This window comes from Lathamus discolor, chromosome 3 (genome assembly GCF_037157495.1).
Source record: "Lathamus discolor isolate bLatDis1 chromosome 3, bLatDis1.hap1, whole genome shotgun sequence".
NCBI classification, from domain to species: domain Eukaryota; kingdom Metazoa; phylum Chordata; class Aves; order Psittaciformes; family Psittacidae; genus Lathamus; species Lathamus discolor.
Genome location: NC_088886.1, coordinates 43711753 through 43723020, shown reverse-complemented (window position 1 = coordinate 43723020; position 11268 = coordinate 43711753).

The following is an 11268-nucleotide window of genomic DNA, read 5'->3' as shown; positions in this document are numbered from 1 at the left end:
CTGCCCGGGCGGCGGTGCTGCAACCTCGGCCCCGGGGGCACCCCAGGCACCGCGTACTTTGCGCACGCAGGGGCTGAAGGAGCGCTCAGCCATCGGGACAGCCCGAAGCCCCGCAGGCCCCTGCAACGCCCCGCTCCCTGTCCTCAGGTGGCACAGGGAGGGTGTTTGTCCCGACCATGAATGAACTCAGTGTCACCGTTTGTGCAGTCGTGGACGGCTTCGCCAATGCTTGAGAAATAGTAATGCTACTTCAAAATTTCTTCTTTATTTAAATTCTAAAGTAAACTTAAAATGCTTCGTTTTGTTTACCCATTGGTAATCTTGACCCATTTAGGAGCCTTTTCACTCTGACTGTGAAAGATGCTCTTTAAAGGGCTGTGGCAAAGCTAACAGTAGCAAACTCAATACTTGTGTGTTTGTAGGCTTTGGGCCAAGGTTGTTTGACTGAGAAAAGAAACGAAAAATTAAGTCAGTATTCTCACCAAACACAAGAAAAACTGTCATTTTCTAAAACTTTTACTGAAGCCACATTGTTGGTGCTGTGGAATGGTGACATACAGGTCATCGTGTCGGCAAATAGCATTTTATCTTATGACTATTGTTTTAAGAAGAGGCTGCCCCTCTTCTTGTTTTAAATGCTTCATCCCATATGCATCTCTTGCAGTCTCTAGTAACTAAAGTGTTTGGGCATAGCCAACCAAAGCAAGGACTGAAGGAACTAAACAGAAATTCTGCTGCATGCAAGGCAGAATATAAACCTGTTATCTTATTTTTAGCTTACTTATCAAGCACTTAACATTCCTATTCTTTCAAAATACAAAGAAGGGCATTCCCAATTCCAAAGCTTTAAAGAAGTATTGTGTATTAGAGAGGATGCTCTGAGGATTAAACAGAAAGGGGATGCTGCAATACCTGTGTTCTCCACAGTGCTGGATGAAGGGTGCAGCAGAATAACCTGGACCCACGCCTGCTAAATTTCTCAGCGGATTTGTGTGGGAGAGGTGCAGCTGCTGTTGGGACATCCCATATCTTTGGAGGCAGCCTGCAAGATGGCTGGTGTAGGTAAGGGGTGTGCAAGAGGCAGCGGAAGACAAAAAGAGCAGAGGCTGAGGTGTGCAAGGGTTTCACGGAGGCCCAGGATTTGTACGAGTGCAGGTGTGTTGGCTGCCAGGTGGAAGTGCCTGTCCTGCAGCCCTGAGGAGGGGCAGCCCCACAACCCCTAGTGGGGCTGGAGGAAGGAGCAGAACATGTCTGTGTAAGGCTTGGTGAAGGATTGCGACAGGGAGCTCAAGTTGACGAAAAGGGGGCTGTGGAAGCAGAGAAGATTGTAACATGGTCAGAACAGAAATACTGTTTGCAGTTGTGCTTGGAACTGATTTGAAGTGACATAAATGGGAAATAAAAAAGCTGAAAAGGAGACATTTACTCACTCTGTGACCAACAGAATGCTGGTTAGTAGCCAAAAGCTTAGCCAGTACCACTAGGTATACTGGGTTTAGTCATGAAGGTCATTCTAGACATGGAAGTCGATGTATACGACAGTTGTGTAATACTGACAGCACAGACACCTGTGTTCCCCACTCTTCCTCTCTGTCAGCAATTCTGAAGTCTGGTTTTAAGAACAAGAAAGTATTTCAAGCCTTATATCCACTGAAGAACTGTCCTCCATGTGAAACCTCCAACAAAGGCTGTTAGTTCCCATGGATGACATGTGGTCGCTGTTGGCTTTTAACCTCTTCAGAAGGTAGCTTTAAACTTCTGAACAGTTAATGTGATAGCAGGTTTTGCATTACACCCAAGAATACCTACAGATCTGCGCAGCAAAAGGACAACTCAGGCTCTGATGGCAAATCGAGGCAGAGAACAGGTTGCTGGGGAAACCCCCGACACCCGCACACACATGCAGCCAGGCTTCTGCACCTCTGCCACATTGGGAACAACAGCAGCATCACTCCCTGGTTTTGGCTATCCAGGAGCACACCCTAAATTACAGACTACAAAACAGGCACTCAGTCTAAATTAAACTGTATTTACCAAATGTAAAGAACGCTGCTAGGGCAAATTCACCCATGAACCAGAGACGTCTGGCTGGTTTATATTGATGGCTGCAGGAGGAAGAGAAAAGTAAAAGGCCAGTAAGCAGTTACACATAAATAAATGTGTTAGCATTGACATTAATCTTGAGGTAATATCTGTTAGGAACACAGAAATGGGAGTGACCTTTCTCCTTCACCAAGTCCCCTACTGTTGCCGGGAACCAAGTCAAATAAAACCTTTCTGACTTCATTTTTGAAGTGTGGAAGCTGCTTGATCAGCATGTATTAGAGTCCCTGCCTTTGTGGGATAAACTTGTGAAATGCACAGTTAGGAACTGTATGTAGGAAGTGGATGTAAATTAAAGTATAAAGGTTTTAAGCTCATAACCAAAAGGTGGCAGATTTACAGTGTCTCATTAAATCTTAATTATGCTGCCTTGTGTATGTATTCTTTGCATAAATGATGCATAGGTTATGTGACAAAAATAGTATGGAGCTGCGTTAGCAAAGACCCTGTATTAATGTGCACAAAACCCACCAAACTTTTGACAGCGGACTTTGCAACACAAGTAACTTTCTTTTCTAACGGTTTCTTTTTGAAGGTGGAACAAAACCTGTGTTCTGTTACATGGGTCACTGAGGCATGGCATCTGCATGGTTGGAATGATGAATCTTTAGTGATAAACTATTTAACATTTGAACTACAGAGCTAGAGGTGCAGTGGTTATAAAATGTGCCTGCTGTCCTAGGGTCACATTGTCTACTGCAGTGGTCTGGCAGAAATGCCCAGCCTGGGTGACCCCTCTTCTCCCATTGGCTTATGCTAGCTCTCCTGGACTATGCTAGTGACGCTGGTGATCTGGGGTGAGTGCTCCTTTCTATCAGTCATTGAAGAAAGCTGTTTTGTACATGAAGCTAACAAGAGAAAGATTTCCTAGTGAACCTCTGGCAAATTTGACCTTGTCTGCCTGAAAACGAGACAATCGCTGAAGTGGAAAGATGAAACCTCTACCTGAAATGTAACCTGTAACTGAGATGTTCTTTGAAAAGACTATAAATGACGGTGCAAATCAAGTGGAGGTGGTCCTGCTCTTCTGCATGTCCATCCATGCATCCCTGCCATCTTTCCTGTGACAAATTTAATAATGAGGTTGCTGTGCAGTAGCCAGAATGATTTGCTGATCTGACTGAAAATGAACCCACTCCCTAAAAGCTTAATTTCTGAGTCTTTATGCTTCAGCTTTCAGGCTTCTTGCCAAATAATCTTTTCCTCTGTGGAAAGTACAATATCCCTTGTATCGTGACAAAAAGATGTAAGACCTCCTAGTACTCTTAGTGTTTCTGTGCAAGTGCTGTTCCACTAACACTGCAAAGTTATTTGAATTTACATTTGTGTAAATGCTATCAACAGTAGCTCTTTATTTCATTTGACTCATAGAATGGTTGGGTTGGAAGGGACCTTTAAAGGTCATCTAGTCCAACCTCCCTGCAATGAGCAGAGACATCTTCAACTAGATCAGGTTGCTCTTAGCCTTGTCCAAACTGACCTTGAATTTTTCCAAGGATGAGGCATCTACCACCTCTCTGGGCAACTACTTCCAGTGTGTCATCACCCTTGCTGTAAAATGAAAACTCTTCTTTACACCTCCTCTGAGCCTACATGCTTCTAGTTTAGAACCACCACCCTTTGCCCTATTGCTACAAGCCCTATCAAAAAGTCTGTCCCTGCCTTTCTTAGAAGTCCCCTTCAAGTATTGAAAGGCTGCAACAAGCTCCCCCTGGCACCTTCTCCTCTTCAGGCTGAACACCCCCAACTTTCTCAATGTGGTCTTAAGTGACCAAATGTTGATATTTTCACTACTGAAAGAACTTTGGGATTTTCTGGAATTGCAAGGCATCTCTTTTCAGAGTAGCACTGGACAACATGCAACTGAGAGGATGTATCCCTATTTTCTTGATAATCCTAACACCTAAAATGGCTCTTACAAACTGATGTACCCACCCAGTTCCTAGGATTCCCAAATTTGCTTTGGTCTGTAAGCCAAGGATTTGTCCATGTTACCCCTTTGATTGAATCTGCTACTTTATAGAAATAAGAAACCACACAAGAGGTTTTCACAGGAAAACTTGCAGAGCCTCCACCCTTCCACAGGCAGGAATTTGGACTCTTTCTGTGTCTGTCAAGCTTTGCTTGTGGTTCATTTGTCAAATACTAATGTGGTGTCTGGCTTTGTATGAAAAATGGCTGTGATGAGTCACAGACCTCCCCCTCCCTTTTGATATAGAGATACCAAGTGCAGATGCAGTATTGACAGCATTCCCACCCCTTCTTAGGGATTTAGGAATTTAGGAACTGAGCTTACGTTCCTTAATTAACTCTTTTATTGTCGATTTGCTGGCTTTACCTCAAGTAATAACATATTTAACACAGTTGCAAAACTTCATGGCTTTTCTTGTCATTCAGCAGAGAGACCAGATGTGATACATTAATCATAAAAGTGGTACAGCTTTTCAGTGGCTTTTCTAAATTACCTCTGGTCCTTCCATTTGTCAGTCTGGGAAATTCCGACATCAGTTTCTATTTGCCTCTTTTTTTTTTTTTATAGGAATACAAGCTGGTATCCAGTTATTCTTTTGGGTTTTTAAACATTTTACGTGTATTGTTCAATGTCAATTGCTTATTTGCCAGCATAAGAAAATATTAAGGAGAATTTGGAAAATAGTTGAATTGTTTTTCATCATACAGTAAAAATTAGAAATGAGACGACTACTGCTAAATTGCAAATATTCTTTCCACCAAACAGATCTAATAATTATTAACCAGAGTGGCTGCTGTCAAATAGGATGCTTCAGACACTCATAATGTTGTGAACAGATACTCCATCATATTCCAAGCCTCCTAAATCATTGTTTCAACACTTCCAATGAAGCATCCCCGAGTCCATTAACCAAGAGCATGCACTTACAAGGGCCATATCATGCAGCCGGTGGAGAAATTGCTAAAGTACTGATCAGAGAAATGGATTGTAAAAGAATATTTTTAAGCAAGAGCTCTCTCCCCAGTAGTGCATTTTAAACGCATTGGTCCAAGGCAAATTTCAGAACATATAAGGAACAGGAACATAAACCACAGAGTGGAAGGCCATAAAATTAAAAAGGCAGAACCCCTGAATAGCCTGCAGGTACCTGTGACTCAGGCAGTCCCATGACAGAATCTTGCAGCAGCAGCAGCAAAGCACTTCAGTCTCTACAGGACACCTTCCAAGCCCTCGGCACAGGGCAGGGCATCATCAAGTGACAGTAAATGCTGTTCTTATCTAGAGAGCTGTAAAAACAAAGGCAGATCAGCTCTCCACTCAGTCATTATCCCAGGCTCAATGTAACCTAAAGCAGCAAGTATTCAAGTAGATAATGTTGTGAAAGAAATTCCAAAGCAGGTTCCCTTTGCTTTGGTGAATGCAGGAAAGAAACATGATACAGTTAATTATAGAGGAGATATGAGAGGAGTTAGAAAATTATGTCAATAGAGCAGAAAAAAATTAAACTTTCTCTTTTGGGATACAAAATAGAATTTCTTTCACGATTTATATATATCGTAAAAGATACAGATAGATAGATATATTTATATATAGATAGATATATATTTTATATATATAAAAATCATCCTTGGATCAATTGTCCACATATAAGGACAAAATCAGTACATGTCTGTATAGGAATAAATTTCTGGAGGCATAGAGTGGAGTCTGGTTTATAGATTGAGAAATGAAAAGATCTGGTGTTTTAATTATATAGCACAGTAGCTCTTTCCTCCAAGGGCACCACCACAGGCAGAGACTTTTAAGCTCAGCTCTGACCTGAATGAAGAGAGAGAGTGTGGAGTCATTGCCATGTTACATGACACACTGGGTGGTGCTAACAAACTGGTGATGATCACAGACATCTTCCCTTCAAGCTGGCTGCAAGGAAATACAAAGGCACGTGTGAATCCACTCAGAAATTAGGACTATGCAGTGAGACACTTTGTCAGGTACTGTATGTGCAGAAGCAGAGAAAGAAAAGTTGGAAAAGGCATCCAGGGTACTCCAAAAAAGTCTCTTTCAGGCATAGAGTGTGCTTGTGGGATGAACACTGTCAGAAAGAAAACTGGAACCATGAGCAAAGAAGCTGCCTATTTTTGTGTATGTGCTTTACTTATCTTTAGTGTTCAAAGAAGAGAAAGTTTTGCATCCTCTATAAATAAGTAGGTTTGTATTAAGGGCACCCAGTTTCAGTTTCTTTTTTCCCCTGCTATTTCTGAATGTTGTATTTGAAAAATATCTATATTTTTCAAGAGAATCTGATGGTTTATGCTGTCATATGGCTATTGCACAGGTGATACCTGGACCCGAGCCTCATGACACAGTTTCACATATTATAATTAGTTTGCTGTTACTGGCAACACAGATTGGAAATCAGAACTAAGCCCCGTGAGAAACTACTTCATGCCAATACTCTCATTGCTTTTCCTGAATTTACCTCTGCTACTCTTATTTATAAGGTTATACAGAAAAAGGAGAACAGTTTGATCCAATTTATTTACTGCAAGTGTTCTTAGGAAGAAAAGTGTTGTGAGCAATTTTAGCTCAGTCAACTAAAATACAATTTTCCTACTTCGACTGATAAGAAAATTCACTGTCTGCTTTCAAAATACCATAAACTGATGGGACAGGGGCACTGAGGAATGAACTCCTTGCAAAATGTGCAAAATATATGACAGCCTGTCAACAAGAGATGGGAGAATACAAGAAAATTGCCGTCAGAAGTAATCATTCCTGCACTTGTTTTCTTGACTTGGAGGTCCTAAGGTAACTAAATGTAACATTTAAATGTAGCTCAAGGGCTACATCTGAATGACAAAATGGGAAAGTCTGCATTTGAAGGACTTGCTTCCTCAAAGATGAAAATCCAGAACAGGGAAAATACCCTTTCTTTGACAGACAGATTAGATCAAGTCAAGAGAGCTGAAGTATATGGGAGGGAACATCTTGATACAGCTGTTCTCTTCCAGGTACAATATCATATTGAAGATACAAAAAGACTTACTGGATTTCTCTTGTTGCTTGTGCTATGCCCTGTGTTGCCCTTATTCAGTCCTTGAAGCATGGAGTCCTTGGCAAGGAGGAGGGTGTTGCACCACTGATGTAAATTAGGACTGTTCCTGTGCAACAATAAATTGTACCAGGGCTGGGCAATTCTGACTTGGGGAATTTGCAGTCAGTCCCTATGGCCTCTTTCGCATCAGAGCACAGGGGTCATGGAATGCAAAATTGGGGCCAGATTATTTCACTGGTGGCTGGAACTCAGCTATCTGCCATGTGCATTACAATGGTATGTTTACGTTTTCTAAGTGCTGAATTACTGTCCTGGGAGATACACACATGTGTTCCAGGCCAGAATTTGGAGTTTAGCCTAATACTGTGTTTTTAAACACATCTGGGATCTATTATGTTGCTGGGTAATGATTTTTTCAGAATCATCATTACTTAATATTGAAAGAAGTGTCATTGTCAGTATCATTTTCAGCATGGTATAGCAGAGCAACACGTCTGAACACTACATAACTGTTTGCTGCTATGGACAAAATACTACAGGTCCTTAAAACACTACAGTATTAAAGCCAAAAGTCATAAAAAAGTGGTGGAACCCATATGGAAATTTGAGGAGCCAAATCTAGAGACTTCCAGAAAGTGGCAATTTTGTTTATAAAATATATCACAGAACTAACCCAAACACTGGAAAATGCATTAAAAAAAAAAACAGCGTTAGAGGCTGAAATTAGATATATACTTGGTATAAAAATGCTTCAATGCTTTTAGTGTTATATGGAATAATTGCATGAAACTTTTATACAGTTCAAACTCAGCAACAGTCCTTTACTACTTTAGGAATCAGAAGTGCAGGGCCAGAATCAAGCAGCAGTTTATCCTTTTCGCATTCCAAGAGTTAACTTCTTTTAATCTTTCAAAAAGCTTCAGACTATTCTTGTTTTAACAGTCTCTGAGGAATTTCCCATACCCACCAAACCAAATAAAGGCCAGACCAAGTCAGTAATATTGTCATTTGATTTCAGTGCTCCTAAACTAGGCTTCAGTTTGGAGATGGACAGTTGAACACAGGCAAGTGTTTCGGAAGTCTTTATATTTAAATGCTTCGACTTACTGAAAGGCTACTTTGGGAGAAGGGAGGAGAAAAGTCATTCCTGATTCTAAGCCTTGTCTTTGGACTCAGTTTTGAGATTACAGTCAAGTTTGTATTTAATCCTTGCAGAAAAAGAACCAAGAATGCCTGTTTCCACCACATAATGCTTTCTGGAGGATGTGTAGTATCTTTGAATAAGGAATCAGAATTTGCAAGGATTGGTAAGTATTTATATAAATTTCTGTTGTTACCCATTCTACTGTTGATCTGCACCGCTCTAATTCCTTCTAGGAAACAAAAAATACTTGGTTTTCAGTGTGTGTGAAAGAATAATCAGGCTCCTGTGCTCCTGTTTTATGTATGCTATCATTCTTTAAGAGGTGCAGTACTTTGCCTGAGGTATGCTAAGCCAGCATTCCTTCATATTTCCAGATGTACTGCAGTGCACTGATAATAATTATTCTGCACAATGTCAAGCAGTAAGGAATTTTTTGCTGTAAATAGGTACAGATGCAGATATGTGATGCTAGGTATATAGATTCTTGAAAGGGAATGAGAGGAACAGTTCTTTATGAGGCCTGAGTTGTAAGTGCAACAAATAGATCACGATTATTATACTGTTTATTCAGCACAACATCTGTGTCTTCAGCTTTCTGGCAATGTTTTCAAAGCTCTTGGTTCTTAGACTCTTAAATTCTGCTGACACTTCTCTTTGCCTTGACACCACCCTAAATATGCCCCAAATGTTTGCTGGCCTGTCCCTTGGTTTATCACCCTCTCACGATTGCAGCTCTTACCCAGGTGAAGGTGTGCTTCTGTGGACTCCGTAAGAATTTTCTGATATTATTAGCACCAGAGTCTCTTCTTACGTACCATTTTTCAATTACCTGCTTTAAATGCAAGTTAAATTCAAATACATCCAATTAAACTAAATGGATTCTAACTTCAGGGTATTTTCTGAAGCACTATGATGTTTCTGACTTGCCCTGGATTGTTAATTTATGAGTTTATAGCTGCAGTATCACTTCTGCATTTTCTGTAATGTAGAAGATGACTCCAGCATACATTCCCAGCCAAGCTCTAATGCAAGATTTATACCCAAAAGGTCGTAGCTATAAAAAAAGATCAGAGGTCTGATACAAACACAAAGTTTTTTGATCAGGACTTTTTATAATACTGCATCCTTGTTGTGTTCAAAGTTTATTACGGCAATTTGACTCAATTTCATTATTCTTCAGATACTTCATGTTAATATTCTATCTATTCTATGATTCTGTGATTCTCTATGAGAATCAGGGGTTTAATCTGCCATTCAGATTTGGATAGTTTATCAGTCCATTCCACTCCTAATCCCTGTTCGTTTGTTTTGCTTTAGTTTGGTGTTTTAATTACCCTCAAAATATTAATCTATTTCTTACATCATGGGCCATATTAAAGTCACAGATATCCCTACTGAATGGACTTAAATACACATATCCCTAGAAGGGATGGAGGCAGTCTGAACACCATCAAAAGGTGAATGCAAGCTCAGTAGTTATTAGATACACAGGTGTACAAAACACAACTGAAAACAGAAAACCCATATTGATTGTTCAAAACTAATTGTTAATTTTTGTTAAAAAAAAAAACCAAACCACACAACAAAACAAACAGAAACAACCAACAAACTCAAACACGTGATTCTGGGGTAAAACAGTCTCTTTTTGGACTTTTCATATCCAGAAAAGAGAAACACCAAACTGTCTGAAACTGACTGAACTGTCAAACCAAACAGACCTGAAGTACCTGCCCAATGTTAGGTTGGCTATCTGTTAGATAACTTCTTACTGAATTGTTTTGGTAAAGAGTTAATGTTAAAAGTAGTTCCTATAAACCCCTCAGTATCCATAGGAATAGATAGAAGTAGGTATTATGATTACTACCTTAAAGAAGATATTATGATCATTACTTTGAACAGCAGGAGGGCACCAAAGTAACCTTGTTTTTGCATATTTCTTTAGTAGATGAATTGAATGTTTCCATTAGTTTGATGGAAATAGAGTTTTTCAGGCTGCGAATTCCCAAGTTACCCTGTCTTTCACAGAAGTCCTTCACTCTATGACAACAGGCACAATTTACAGTTTTTAAAGCTGAAAGCAAAGATTAACTACCTGAACTCTGATTAGACTAAGATAAAAGACACAGAATTTGTGAAGCCCATACTGGGAAACAAGATATTATTTGGAAAGACTCTCCAAAGTTAGTTTGGGCTAATAATTGACTAAATATTTAGACAGGACAGAAAATCTCAGTACCCAGGAGCTGAATGTTTTTTTCATATTTCTAAATGAAATTAACTCCCAAACCTAATTTTCATTTGGTACAAACTTTTCCATTTATTGCTAAAATTGTATTTTTATGCAAGTGCTTGTCAAAACAATGACTCAAATTCATGTGTAAATCCCACAGCTAAAGAAAAGATCATATAATGTCCCTGAAAAAGCTCATGCCTCACAAAATCCAGGTCTAATTCTTACCTTTGTGTGTTTGAGAGGAACTCCTCTCCCTCTCCCCCCCTCACCCTCTCCAGATTCAGGTTAGGTTTCTGCCTCACAGCAGTGACCTGACCACCAGCCCCTTTGACTGGAACAGTCCCACTTTGTAAAATGTACTTAAATATTCATGGAGCCAGCTGGTGAGAGAAAAAACAATGCTCTAGTCTGGTGGTTCGGTAACTCTCCTGGGGAGGGTGGGGGTGTTAGTCCCAGTCCCAGCAAATGTGTAATTATTTACACAAAATAGAACAGTGTCAACAGGAGAAGTGACAAACCCTGTCCCCTCAAAAAGTTTCTTGCAGGAATGAAGAAGGCCAAAGAAACAATGATGCATTCGCCAGAAATCGGCCAGGTACAGTCAACAACAGTTTAACCAAACTCTGAAAATAATTTACAGATTATTCCTGAAATAGCTAAGGTTTTGGATGAATAGATGTTCTTCCACATCTCTGAGGCAGGCCTTGTTCTTCATATTAAGTGAACAGTCCTTTTATCCTCCAAGGCAAACTTCTCTTAAA